The sequence below is a fragment of the Eriocheir sinensis genome, chromosome 41 (genome assembly GCF_024679095.1).
Source record: "Eriocheir sinensis breed Jianghai 21 chromosome 41, ASM2467909v1, whole genome shotgun sequence".
Classification (NCBI taxonomy): Eukaryota; Metazoa; Arthropoda; class Malacostraca; order Decapoda; family Varunidae; genus Eriocheir; species Eriocheir sinensis.
In genome coordinates this window covers 7465197-7480288 of record NC_066549.1, presented here as the reverse complement: position 1 = coordinate 7480288, position 15092 = coordinate 7465197, and the positions used below count along the sequence as shown (strand labels likewise).

General features: G+C 42.1%; 1 protein-coding gene across 3 annotated transcripts in view; it reads left to right on the top strand.

The window, feature by feature from the left end:
* The first annotated feature begins 7494 nt into the window (after positions 1–7494).
* The window catches only part of LOC127009603 (carnitine O-palmitoyltransferase 1, liver isoform-like), a 33164-nt gene continuing 25566 nt past the window's right edge, over positions 7495–15092 (top strand). For 2 of the 3 annotated variants that reach the window (XM_050882819.1, XM_050882818.1), the window contains exon 1: positions 7495–7651. The gene's annotated coding sequence lies outside the window, so the exon portion shown is untranslated. Of the gene's footprint in view, positions 7652–12003; positions 12026–15092 lie in introns of those variants that run through there. The other variant, XM_050882820.1, reaches the window with a different exon arrangement.

The following is a 15092-nucleotide window of genomic DNA, read 5'->3' as shown; positions in this document are numbered from 1 at the left end:
GTGGATTACAAAATTTCATATAAAATCAAGACACACATGTCTTCCTTCCTTCCTGTCATTTCCTCGTATTCTGCAAACTATACACTATTAATATTCTGCACGCTCAGTATATAGGCCTACAGAGAATCTGCCACAGTTGATCTGCTGATGAAGTGAACCCAACTCCTCTCTCACATCAATATTGCCATCTTCTCATTGGTTCGTGTCCCTTCCAGTCATTGTTACTTTTTGTTTCCTTCAATTCAAGTTCACTCTTGTTTCTGTTCCTTCTCTGCACTGGCAAGCATCATGCTGAAACTTTACAAACAACGTAGGACGGAGGAAGCCTCCCTAGAGTTTCCTTAATTACACTGTCTCGTTTCTTAACACCTAAGCCATAGACCTATGCCTAAGCGTACGTATTGCCATTTTCACTAACTGCCCTGCACACTCCAGGTATATTCGGTTAAGATTCGTTTTAGGTCCGTGCCAGTATCTCATTACCTACCTTATGAAAAATCAGTATCTCTTCATATATCTTTTCTACAAACCTTCAACAGTCATGGAAACGCTTTGAAAATTCAATTCAAGGACTTTTTTTTTACTCTTGAAAATAGGGGATAATGTTTACGAAAGCGCGTCGTCTCCTCTGGCGACGGCCGCGGCGACGCTGCAGCCGGTGTTGCGAGAAATACCTCCTCGCTGAAATAAGTCACATATACATGTGGGGGGGGGTCGAGGGGGGCGCAGCCCCCCCGTTAGTAGGTCGTAAAGTTCGGTTGGAGTAGTTTAAATATGCTCCCCAACCCTAAACCCTCTGCGAGCTATTTTACGGCTGCGGCGTCGCCGCGACCGCCGCCAGAGGAGGCGACGCGCTTTCGTAAACATTATCCCTTATTTTCAAGAGTAAAAAAAAAGTCCTTGAATTGGATTTTCAAAGCGTTCCCATGACTGTTGAAGGTTTGTAGAAAAGTTATATGAAGAGATACTGATGTTTCATAAAGTAGATTATGAGATACTGGCACGGACCTAATACGAATCTTTACCGGTATATTCACCAACAAAATCAACGATGAACCGGAGGCAAAAATAACATAACATGAAAAAAATTATCATAATCTGCTAAAAAATTGAAAAAGTAAAACTCACCCTCCGCAGGCCACTCTGTCGCTGAGCCTCGTGTGATCAGTTGAGCGCCTCCCCAGTGTTGCCAACTCAAAAATGGCACCTGGCAGGTCTCGAACCCACGCTCTAGCGCCCCGCCGAAGCGCAAGGCGGAGACTCTACCACAGGACCACGGGAGCCCCCCAACCCGGGAACATTTGTCCCCCCCAGCCCCCCCTCTCGACGTCACTGGTCACACTGATCTCACACCACAGGCTTGAGGGTCAATGTGACGGAGATGAACACTGAGGCCACGCGGAGCTTAAGCTTATGTCGCCTACTTACCTTTACCTATTGTTAGCGTGTGGCAGACCAGCTGACTCGGTATGTAGGTTATACTTTTCACGTAAACAATATCTAGTGTCTTTAAACTCCTTCATCTACGTATTTTTCATATTTTCAAGATGAAGGTTACTTTTCAAATTAAGAGGTGTGGCAGGCGCAGGACTTCTCTCATCAATCCGTCTTGCCTTAATTGTTCCTGAAAGCTCCTGCGCCTTCCATTAATATCACTACCAGAGCCTACCTTCATAAAAATATTCTGTTGAATGATTTTTTTCATCTCACTATATCATCATTTCAGCTTAAGTTGTGGCAAGTGAGTCACCGAAACCTCAAAAGCTGGCGGGGCGGGTGTGACGCGTTATGATATTAATTAAGCAAGGTGGACGGACGCGCGTACTGGGGCGTGTGCAGGTAAACTGATGTACGCCATAACCATAAGCAGGTGAGGAGGAGCGGCCTACGGGTGATATCTTATGATTACTTGTGTGCTGTAATTTGTGGCATAGAAGAAGGTTATGCAATATAACCATGCCCTTGGGGCCTGCTGTGTGTACGTGAAGCCGGCCGCTATTCTCCATCACGCCCGGCTCTTGTCTTGTCCTTTCCGTTGAAGTGAGGATGTGCTGGTGCAGTAAATTAAATGTGATGTAATATTTGTCAACTATTTGTGTCGTGTTGAAGAAATTTGTGGATAAGATAATGTGTTATGCTTTTATGTGGCTTGACAGCTGGGGTTAGGCGGTGGCTGAGTGGTAGCGTGCTGGGTCGACATTCACCGCGTGATGGATGATGCGGGTTCGAATCCCCACGCTACCGCCTCCGATTTTTCAGTCACCGCCGAGTGGCTTAAAACTGCCCGCATGCTGTTCTGAAGTCCACCCATCAACCCGCTCTAGAGGAAACCGTCCAAGTGATCCAAGAACGAGTTCCGGGGGGCAGCATGAGCCAAGCGAAGATGGCGCCACTAAAACACTTGCCTGCGCCATGACAGGCCCCTCAAGAAAGCCTACCGGCACTATAGGCGTTCACGTAAAAAAAAAAAAAAGATGCGTTCAAGGACGTCGACCTGGCAGGCCTAGCTGTGCCTTGCCTGTGGCTGTAGGGAAAAAGAAAAAAATGTTGCCACAGAAAAAATAAAATATTCAAAGTGGTCTTGCGAAAAAAAAAGCATCCAAGATTACCTAAAAAAAATCCCCCAAAATCCTATCAATGGAACAAAAGGAAATCAGCTATGTGATGTCTCACCACAATGTATAGACAGACTTGCAGGGGTGTCCTCGGCACCCTCGACTGGAAACCACAGATCTCAAAATAGCTTAAATTAGAGATGGTGGAAACACGTTTGCCTGGCGGGTCCAAGGGCAAGGTCTAGGTCAAGGATTGGTCCAGGCCCTTGGCTGCGTCGTTCTACATTTTTCCTCGTAACACATCCGACACGTAGCTACGTAACGTATACTCTTTCTTACGTCGCTGATCAATTGTTTTGATGGCTCCCATTATATAGCACGGCCGTCCTGCCTTGCTATGGCCTGTCATACTAGAAGCCTTTGCTACGTACGGTGCAAGTCTTGAGTCTGTTTATTTGTTTAGTTGAGAGAACACACCCTTGACTAATGATAAGGAGTGGAGCAGCACCATCAAATCACACATTATACGTACTCGAGAGTTTGCAAAATTTGACATATTGTTACCATACATAATTTTATTAAGTTCATGCCAAAAAGGTATGGCTATCTTGATTAGTTGCCCAAAATTTGTGCTAAAATATAGCAGATGTCATCATTGTTCTTGCAATACATCGAATTCTCCTTCAATAAGATTAGGTTACACTGATTAATTAGATGGCTATCATTTGACCAATGCATGATTTATATTTTGTTGCATACTGCGTGTTGAAGTTCACTAGTAGTATAACCAGTTGCATGTTTCACAACAGTATATTGCATCGAGCACAGCCGCTCCTCCCTGAAGTTGGTCACCATGGCGGGGTGACGGGGTACTAACAACTCTCTGTGGAAGGGCATTGCATCCTCCGATCCTGCAGGCTCATATGTGGGCTGTCTGTCGCTCAGGCCAACACTCAACAAAAGGAACAATATTTGCCTTGTGCTGGATCTTTTGTAGGAGAGAGCGGTGACTGTTTGTATACCTTGAGTGCGTTTAAATATTGTGAATTTCGAGGCCATTGTTGTTATACAATCACAGAATTTCAGAAGATCTGCACAAAACATGGTCATCCTCTAAACGAAACTCCAGCAGGAAGCTGCTGCGCTTCCTCGGCTTCCAATTGTTGGTATTCATTTTTCAAGACTAATGTGATTTCATACATTTCTATCAAAAGACAATTTCACAAATATACTAGCCTTTACATGCGCATACATTGAAACTTCATTATTGGCACTGAATCATTTCCTCCCTCAACACATTCCACTACTCGCTGTTCCACCCTTTACCCCCCCACCCCCCAGCTCTCCCCATGGTCAGTTTTCAGCCCCATTATCTGTCTCATCATTCCCTGTCCTTCCTTTCCCTTGGGATTTCTGAGTCTGTCTTTCTTCTTCGTTTACTCTCTCCCTCTTCCCCACCTTCTCCTAAGAAGACCTATTATCTCTACATTGTTCGGCGATTAACTATATTAACTCGCCTGCCAACTCATTAGGATTAAGCATTGTTTTAGTCCCCCGCCCTTATCTCCTATTTATTCTTCTCCTTACTTTACTGTCACTTACTTTTCACATCCATGTCTGTTCATCGAGGAAACTTTGGGTCTATATCATTTTCCCCCTCTGATGCCCTTTCAACGATCTCAAATACTACTACTACTACTACTACTACTACTACTACTACTACTACTACTACTACTACTACTATACTAACTACTACTACTACTACTACTACTACTACTATTACTACTACAACTACTACTACTACTACTAATAATAATAATAATGACCCACACAAAACGGTACCACGCCTTCACATACGAATCGGAGCACGAATGATTGAACATCTATCTAGTGTGACACGTTTAAAATAATGTAGTCCCTGAAGTTTGTAAAAGCCAAGTCGCTATAAACCCAGTCTTGCGTAGCTCGGGGTGAGGCAAATGCTGGTCGTCTCGCCACGCCCCCTATCTGCCCCGGCATCAGTAGGCCCCGCATGAGGAGGGCATCTGGGCCAAGTGAGGAAAGAATACCAATAACTTTTTTACATTTATTTCTTGTTCCCTGCATGACGGAGGGAACAACAGTCAACAAAGGATTACAGTCTATCCAGCTGTCTGTCTATCTGTTTGTCTATCTATCTATCTACGTGAGCAGGGACTAACCAATAACTTTCTTCATACTTATTTCTTATTCCTTGCATGACGCTAAGACGAAGAACATGAAGGCTTACAATCTATCTATCTATCTATCTATATCAAAGTGTGCAGAAACTAACCAATACCTTATTTTTTAACCTTTAATCTTGTATCTGTTCCCTCCATGCCTCCAACACGAGCAACACGAAGGCCATAACAATTTGTACACCAAAGAAAAAAAAAATGCATTTGCAGAGTTAACGAGTCATGCTTGCCAGTACATTTTTCACCCTTGTATACCTTCCCTTCTGGCGTCCTTGAATGACTCGCGGAGACGAAAAAAAGCGGGATATACAAACAATTTATATATGCCGAACCAAAAAAGATGCACAGGTAAAGTTGAGGAGTCATATGCTCGCCCGGTATTTGCGGTGTTGGTTAAGAGAGAGGTGTCTGGTGTCTACATATTCAGCGTGACGAAGCAGATATTTCCACCCAGTGTTTCCAGTTACGTCCAGTTGAGAAAGGAAAACCGGTCTCCGGAAGTTTACTGGGATTGCTATTACAAACTATTGGTCTAGGTTGTTAACACTCCTAACCAGACACATTGCAGTACTCCTGGTTGGGTCTTTGCAGTGTTAGACAGAGGCGTCCTAACGATCAGCGTGACGAAGCACACATTTCCAAATATGTGTCCAGTCTTACGAACTATTGGTCTAATTGTTGTTAACACTCATAACCAAACATTGAAGTACTGCTTGTCGGGTCTTTGCAATGGTAAAGAGAGGCGTCCTAACGATCAGCGTGACGAAGCACACATTTCCAGATACGTCCAGTTGTTAAAAAAAACGGGGCTCCGGAAGTTCACTGGGGTACCTCTTACAAATTATTGGTGCAGGTCAGTAACGCTTCTAACCGGACGCAGTGTAGGGTGCAGCCGAGACCTTGGGCACAACGAAATCATTACAGGAGCTATTACGCGAAAGTCGGAGGAAAAAGAGGGGAAGGAGGAGGAGAGGGGAGGGCTGAAGGAGCGGCCGTGACCTTGGACGTGTGAAAAGCAGAGGAACGTGACGAGCAGTTTTAGCATTCAGAAGTGGCGATGTAAGCTTTCAATACGAATGTGATAATTGTTATGATAATAGAGGTGATGATAATACTTAAACCACGTGTCAATACTACTACTGATAATACGTTCTCCTTATCTTCAGTTTCATCATAAGCGCGATACTTCTAAGAATGGAAAGATCGACACAAACTAATCTACAATACGTTAGGTTTTATCAAGGTTCGGGGAGCATGAAGGAAATAAAAAGAAAAGAAAATATAGCAAGAACAGGCGTGCGTGATATGGCTACAGTCAGTTATTTAGTTAATTAGAGTGTCTGTCTTTTATAATTTCTAACGAGTTCATCTCTCTCTCTCTCTCTCTCTCTCTCTCTCTCTCTCTCTCTCTCTCTCTTGACTAAAGGTTGAAGTGACATTCTAATTCTATTCTTTATCTTATCGATCTTTTGCGAAGCGTATCAAGGAAGCTATAGTTTATCATGAAATGAATTGCGTATTATTTACCTCTCTCTCTCTCTCTCTCTCTCTCTCTCTCTCTCTCTCTCTCTCTCTCTCTCTCAAGGTAAATATATACCTAATAAGTTATGGTGAGTGCCTCGTATATATAAACAACCGCAATTGATTCAGCATTGAGGTTTGTCTTCAATGAAAAATAGTGTAAAATACAGTGTATAAATGTTTAGTCTTACATAAAAAAGAATAGAGAAATCGATCACTGGAATGCTTTAATTATTTAGGCCCAAGAGGAGGTTTAGGCCTAACGAAATCGTGTGTGCAGAGAAAACAACTAGAGGTCTATTTTCCGATAATTATAGTGATGGGGTGAAAATGGTAAGAGTTGTGTTAGAATTTAAAGGGGATAAAAAAAAAAAAAGCTGCACCTCGAGCTCTCTTGCACAAGACTTATGAAAGAACTTTAAAATGTGTAGCTGGTAGTCTCTCTCTCTCTCTCTCTCTCTCTCTCTCTCTCTCTCTCTCTCTCTGCGCAGAGGTATAATAAGCACAAAATCTTGAGACATATATATAAATGCCAATAAAAAAGACGCAATCACTGGTATACATCTAACTATCATTATAATTGTCTAGACCATTGTACGTAAAATTGCTTACTATATGTGTTAATGATTCAAAAGTCCATTCGGTAGTAATACATGAAACACCAAATTAAGGGTTCACATCGATAAAGTTGGGTACATATACGTCATAGCTGCGCGTGGCTGCGGTGCTCGTCTCCGTCACGTACACGTACTGGCACGCGCAAATATAGCTATAGTTAAAAAAAAGGTTTATCAAAGCAATACAATGTGTTTCTACTGCCGGTTTGATACTAATGATCTGTCTGGTATTTTTTTCGTGTTTGTAAGTAGCATACACGACTATTATTATCAGGTACAGTTTACAGGTATAGTAGTACTAAGTAAACAGTTTAGTGACCCCTGAACATAAATAAACCTGAAAAAAATCTTGACTGAAAGCAGAAACCAAGAGAAAAAAAAGAATTAAGAGGTTGTTAGATGTGGAAAAAAAGACGAATATAAGAACATGAATGAAAATGCTAAGGAATACCAAATGAATATAAAAGGAAGGAAAATCAAGAGACCAATAAGAAATGATAAAAGGAAGAGTAAAGAAGGATAAGAGGGTAAGGGAGAAAGAATTATAAGATCGAGTTAGTAGTCTGCAATACCAACACCACGAGAGAAGAAGAGGAGGAAGAAGAAGAACACAGACGTCAGAGGGCTACAGAAGAGGAAGAAGAGGAAGAAGAGAGAGTGAGAGAGAGAGAGAGAGAGGTTCACTTCACTCCGGGGCAGGAATCAGAAGGTCCGGGCGGCGGCTCTCCCTTCTATTTCGGTAATACAACTGTGCTTCTTGGTTCTTATGTGTTTAACGGCTACAATTACACCCACAGAAACTCCCTAGAACCTAAAACCGGATGAACAAAGTATATATAACCCGCAAACAGCCGTAGAGGAGGAAGAAAGTAACCGTGGCGAAAGTGGGCGAAATACTTTCTCTTCGGGAACTAAGAGAAAATAAGGAGATTAATTTTTTTTTTTTAACGGTGTGTGTGTGTGTGTGTGTGAGGGTTTACTTGTGTGTTTTGTGTTTTAACCTCTTCTAGTGTTGTGGGGTGAGTGTAGGGGTGTGTTATTGGTTAGGCTTATATAAAGAGGGGGTGTGGGGGGGGGGTGTCTATAGGGGGGCCGGGTGTGTGGTTGGGGGTGGGGCTTGGGGTTTATGGGGTTGTCTGTGTGGTTGTGGGGTTTTGTATCTGTATTGGGGTGTTTTGGGTTGGGGTGTGTATGGGGTTGTCTGTTGAGGGGCCGGGGGTGAGGTAGTGCTTGGGTGTTGGGGGTGAGGCAGTGGTTGGGGTGTTGGGGGTGAGGCAGTGGCTGGGGTGTTGGGGGTGAGGCAGTGGCTGGGGTGTTGGGGGTGAGGCAGTGGCTGGGGTGTTGGGGGTGAGGCAGTGGCTGGGGTGTTGGGGGTGACACAGTGGCTGGGGTGTTGGGGTGAGGCTGGAAGTGGCTGGGGTGTTGGGGGTGTGGCAGGGGCTGGGGTGTTGGGGGTGAGGCAGTGGTTAGGGTGTTGGGGGTGAGGCAGTGGCTGGGGTGTTGGTTGGATAGGTGGTAGTGCTTTGGTAATGATGAATGGACCTGCAAATAGGGAATGTTATGATATGGGTCAGTGGGTGAGGTTTCAACAATAACAAAAAGAACAGCAACAGTGGGTGGGGATGATGAAGGCTGCGTTGTCGTGGTGGTGGTGGTGGTGGGGGGGGGAGGGTCACCAGCATGTGGATGAACTCTTATCATCTAATGTATCTTTCCACAAGGATATTCCCTGCCAGTCTTATTTGACCTACTTTTTGCATTTGAATGCTAATACTACCTGATAATCTTTTAATTTGTGAAGTGCAGTGCCTGAAAGTCACTATGAAATTTTCATCGTTATGAAAGCTCTTGGGGTGTCAGGGTATTGCGTGTGTTGTAACATCAGCCGACTCCTGGAAGTTTCGCTTTAGATTTTTGCCAATGAGTTATTAGTGACCCCTATGGACATCCATGACCCATATAATATTCATTATCCCTCAGGAACCCCATGATCACAAGATGTAGTGTTTGGGACATGCAGTGTAGTATTATTTTTCAGAATGTAACATGGATGTTAACTGACAAATGACGGTATAAATATATACTTTATCTGCACCACTTAGAGCCAGCTGAGGTTAGGAAGTGATTTTCAGGTGCTGGGTTTAGGGATGAGTATTGCCTTGGTGAGAGGTTAGTCTATTACTACTGCTGGACTGTTTGCCTACCAGGTGTTCTAAGCGGCTGTCAAGACTGTGACTCGAAAGCACTCATGGTTGGTGTCAGGAAAAAAGCAATTGTGTTCATGGTGTGATGCTGAAAGGCTGAAAATGGTGCATGTACACTTTGCATAATGGCTAACAGTGGGCATCATCTGTGACCTGAAGGAGATAACATCAATATTGTCTGCTGCATGACATAGATATCACTTGCTCCTCACATTGTTGATACCGACACGATGGTCTAGGGAATTGGCATTTGTTGCTGGAACTGCGGGTCTCACTTGCAGCTTTTTGTGTCGATACCAACACCACAGGGGTTTTGGTAAGCATTGCACTGTGTCAGGACTGTGGGCCTCACTTCTTGCGCCTCTCAATGTGTCAACCAGCACCATAATCTTGGTAAGTGGCATGTGACTAGCCAACAGTGGTGCTGGGACTGCAGGCAGATGTTGGTACTGACTAGTTCTGAAGCTGGCCTTGCAGTGCCAGACTCCTCTGCCTCTGTCTCCTCAGTACTGGTATACCAGCACCAGTACTGCCAGTAATGGTTCTCCATACACTGAAATTAATAGAGCATGCCCTGCTTTATCACCTGAAAGGGGTCATTGGATCTCTAACAGATGTTACATTGTCGACTTTAGAGTAATTTTCTACTTCTGCAGCATTGCTCAAAATTTTAAAATTTTATAATAAAATATATATTACTGTGCTGACTTACCTGTAATTACAGTATACCGGTAGTCAATGTTTGTTTTTATCATAGAACTAAACCAAGAAAGTCTGCAAGTGTAGGGCTAAAGGTGAATAACATGACTAAAATTATGTTCATCAGTCATGCTCAAATCCTATGAGAGGAAGCTCTAGAAACAGTAAATGAATATGCATACTTAGGACAGCTGATGCAAACATATCCTTCACTCAAACTGTAATTAAAAAGACTTGATAACTGAACTAAAGTGCTTTTGGAAAATAAGGTAACAGATTGAGAGGCTCTACTGTTGTACTTAAAGCAAAAGGTTTTTAATCATTGGGTCCTCCCAGTCTTGACATGTGGATGTTGAAAAAGTATCTGGAAGGGAAAGTGAGAAGAGCTCCAAGAAGAATGGAGAGATAGATGCCGAAAATCATCATAATGGATAAGAAAAACTGCAAAAGAAAATGAGAACAGAAAAGTAGATGACAATAAGGGCATTAAAATAAAAAAAATGACAGTGGGCATGGGACATGTAGAAGACGGGACAACAAATGGGCAGAGAGAGTGATAGACTGGGAAATATCTGATTACAGAGACACCCAAGGGGAGGCCATTCAGTAGATGGTCTGATGAAATGATTAAGTTTACAGAATGTTTACATCAGGATTTTAAACTTGAAATGCAGAACAAAAATAAATTGGGAGAGGGCCATGTCTTGCAGTGGAATGATACAGGCTGATGATGGTGAAGAATAAAATCTACCAAGGTAAAGAAAAAAACAAGCCATTTAATTAGCTTGACAGTCGTGCAGCACATTACATTAATAATAATAAAAAAAACCATTGTGTTGTGCTCTGAGACATAAAAAAACAATACATAAAGACAAAGCAGAGTTATAATGCTGCACTCACTGGAAAGGTAAAGGTAAAGTTGAGGGCATATGCTGTAGCAGTGCGTGGCCTCGGTGCTCATCTCCGTAACATTGGCCCTTGAGCCTGTGGTGGGAGGGAGCCCATTACCCCGGGACACAGGGCCAGTGTGACATCCGGATTGCCACAGTTTACCTTCCCCAGGTTTCCCCAGGTACCCATTTATCGACCAGCCCGAAAGAAAGGATGAACAGCTGGGCGAGCTGCACGCTGACTACCCGGGACGGGATTCGAACCTGGGCCTGCGGAGTAGAAGCCAGGCACGCTGACCACTAGACCACGGAGGCGTCCTGCTCACTGAAAGGCAATACTAAATCTACAAGACTACGATATAGTCTTGTAGATTTAGTATCACCTTTCAGTGAGTGCAGCATTATAGCTCTGCACTCTTTTCTGCTTTGTGTTTATGTATTCCTTATTTAATGTCTCGGAGCAGAACACTGTTTTTTATTATTATTATTATTATTATTATTATTATTATTATTATTATTATTATTATTATTATTATTATTATTATTATTATTATTATTATTATTATTATTATTATTATTATTAATTTTTTTTATTTTATTATTATTATTATTATTATTATTATTATTATTGATGTAATGTGCTGCATGACTGTTAAGCTAATTAATTTTCCTGCCTATTCATGGGGAACAGTTCATATGAGTGAGAGTTAATATTATTGCCTCAAATAATATCATATTGAATCAGAAGACCTTGCCTCTGAAATGTGATAATTCAATAACAGCATTTGAAGGCTAACTGTTTTTGAGTCAATCCAATCTTCAGTTAACCCAGCCTTAGCATGGCCTAACTGTTTATATTCAGTTTTGATAGCTTAAGTTCATTGCCTTGGGATTCCCCCGTGCTGATAAGTGACAGTCTGGTTAAGCACATTGATAGGGACTTATCTTTGCGTAATGGTTTTACTGTATTATGAAAACAACTATTATTGTCATAGTCTTGGACGTCCCCCCAACATTTTGTCTTTTTGTTGTGCGTTAGATAACATGTCTTATTTTTGTCATGGTATGATACAGTACGTCATTGTATGGTTGTATTCACAAGTATTAGCTATACTAAAAAGTAAATAGATTCAATGTAAGAAATGAAAACTAATATGGTGGAAGTCAGGTATGTGCATAGGCCATTGGTGCAATGATTTTACAAGTTATCAGAAAAAGAGGATGCAAGATAAGAAGGTAGAAAGGTCAGTTTATTGATAGACTTTTACCCTGACTTCTCTGGCGCTGTGTCATTGTGTGCTGAGGAGGCTTGGTGTCCAGGTGTGTGCCTGATAAAAGTTTTGCAGTTTTGAGTGTTGCAAGAAGCAGTTCTTTAATTTGGGTCAGCTGGTTATCCATTATTTCAAATTCAGAGTGCATATGATTAGAATAAAAGATAAGTAGTGGCTCATCTTCATGTGCAGAGATTCCAGCTGTCAGATAGCTTATGGTTATATTTTAAAACTGAGAAACCTTATTCATGTGTAAAATATACAGGTTCTCAAAAAAGTAATACATATGGTTCCACTGTCCAGAACACTAGGATATAATTATCTCAAATCATGGATGTAGTTTTCCCCAGACAGTTTGTGTATTGATGAAGTCTTGCATGGAAGTCAATTATATTTATTTTCTAGAGCAGTGATTTTCAAAGTGTGTGCCGCGGCACACTCGTGTGCCGCCATTATCTCCTTGGTGTGCCTCGAAAATTTGGGTGGGATTTTGATTTGTGTACATAATCTAATGAAACTACTGTAAAGTGTGATTTATATTCATCAAGGGTGACTAATTATTATATATATATATATATATATATATATATATATATATATATATATATATATATATATATATATATATAAATATATATATATATATATATATATATATATATATATATGGCAGGTGTGCCGCAAAAATATTAGTTGTTTCTTAGTGTGCCATCATACTAAATACCACTGTTCTAGAGGAAAGCAAAGAAGTAAGGCTTACAGGGGCCAGTGAGGACAAGGATGGTGAGCCGAAGTAGGCTCAGCAGTGTAGTGAAAAAAATGGTTTTGAAGTGTAAATAGTAAGAAGGGACATTCATGACTTGTTTAAAACAGATCTGGAGAAATTACAACGCAAGACACACACACACAAAGATCGGTACTATGAGCTCTGTGCTCTTCCGTAGGGGAACGGCTGGCTGTCTCGAGAGAGACCCGCAGCAGACCAAGAGGTGAATTACACACCACCCCGCGGTGCAAGTGGTTAGAGCGCTGCGTTGCTAGGCTTCACGGTCTGACAGGGCAGTGGTTTGAACCCGCTCAGGCCGGATTCTTTCTGTTGACTAGGAGTGGTTACTCTCCCCCCTTGAGCAAGGGGGATAGGATCTGGGATGTGTGAGGTCCTGGCAGTACCCAGAGATTGATGATAAAGAGCACTTGCTCATGTCAGGAGGGTACCTGCTGGCGATTACGAGTCCAACACGTGATCAGGCCGTGGTGATACACACACACACACACACACACACACACACACACACACACACACACACACACACATTTGGTGATGAAGAAAATAATAGTTACAATGATAAGGCCAAGGTTGGAGTATGCAGCAGTGGTCTGGTCTCCTCACAAAAAGAACATAAGAAAGCTGGAAAGAGTGCAGAGAGTGGCAACTAAGATGGTACCGGAACTTAGAGATCGGACTTATGAGGAGAGACTCAATAGCATGGGGCTCACAACCCTGGAGAGAAGAGAAAGAGGAGACCTGATAGCAGTGTACAGGGTGGCGAGCCGAGTGGAGGATTTGGACAGAGGACCTATATGTGTGGAATGAGAGAGCAACGAGAGGACATGGAAAAAAGTTGAGGGCAACCACGTGTAGGCGAGATGTGAAAAAGTTTAGCTTCCCAAACAGAAACATTGAGCTATGGAATAGGCTGGAGGAGGAGGTGGTTTGTACAAGAAACATTCATGATTTTAAGGAAAAGTTGGACAAGAGCGGATATGGAAAAGGGACAGCGCTAGCGTAGCTTTTTTCCCGTATGTCGCAACTAGGTAAATACACACGCACACACATCCTGGATAGGGAAGACAGGATAAGTCATGGTGCCTGGGTTTGTCTGGTGGCTTGGTTGTGGTGGCAGCATTGATGCACAAGATGTGCTGTGCAAGGCTTCCTTGTTTAGAGGGTTTGTTCAGGACTGGTGGAGAGAGTTGGTTCTTTTTGGGGTCATCCTGCCTTGCTGGTTTTTGTCAAGGTTGTGGAATGGGTCACTGACCTTATTTTAGGGAGACACAAAGGACCGCAGGATATTTTAGGATACGATGTAGTAACTTGCTGCATGCATTCTTAGTGACACCAAGAGGTGGGAATGTATTTTTGGCTATTGTCTTGGTTGTATGTGTGTGTGTGTGTGTGTGTGTCCCAACATGATTTTTCAGTGAACTATCTGAAGGATTTTTTGTTTACATTGTCAGAATGATATAATCTAGGATTATGCACATGTAGAAAATTTGCCTTAAAAGGGAGAAAAACCTTTTGAGGCATAATATGTGTCCTAAACAGTCTGGGGTACTGCCATTTTTATTTTTGTGTTGTAAGTTCAGGTTATTTACAGAACTTGGCTTGACTTTTTGTTTAATATGCCAGGAAGGGATGACCAGAGGTTGGCAGTGCCTCAGCCACTAGAGAGTGCCAGCTGACTGTGAGAGTAGCTGGTGTCTTGTGATGGCTTGGCTCTGTGCCAGCCTTGCTAGAACCTCTGTGGACAGGTTGCCAAACAGTTCCTTCCCACTTTCTCTTCTGTGACACGTGCAGGAGGGAATAGAGTGGTTATCTATTTTTCAAGGAAATAAAACTGGCTTTGTATGTGATATGAAGAAGGATGTGGGCATTCAGGTGACGATATGTGGTATGTGTTGCTGTGTTAGTAATGTGTTCATTTCCTTAGTGATGTAATGTTACATTTATTATGACAGTTGTGTTTAGGTATTTGATATGGTTTGTGTTAGTACTTTTCTGTTACATGTAAAGTGCATGTGATTTATTGCAGTATTTAAATAGTAAAGATTTAGTTATTTTAAAGTATTCTATAGTTCAAGTAGTGGTGTGGTAGAAAGATTAGAATCACACTGAATGGTGATCAAGATGGTGGGTACATCATGGAGATAGGAAGTGAGCATCATTGGTTAGACAACAGACGAAGATTTAGATATTTTTAGTGATGATTAGGAACATGGAATTTACTTTGGTGGGCCATATCACAGATAGAACTGACAACAGATGGACCAATTGGATGATGAAATTATAACATTTGTCAGAGCAGGATGAGGTACACTAATATCAGACAAATGAA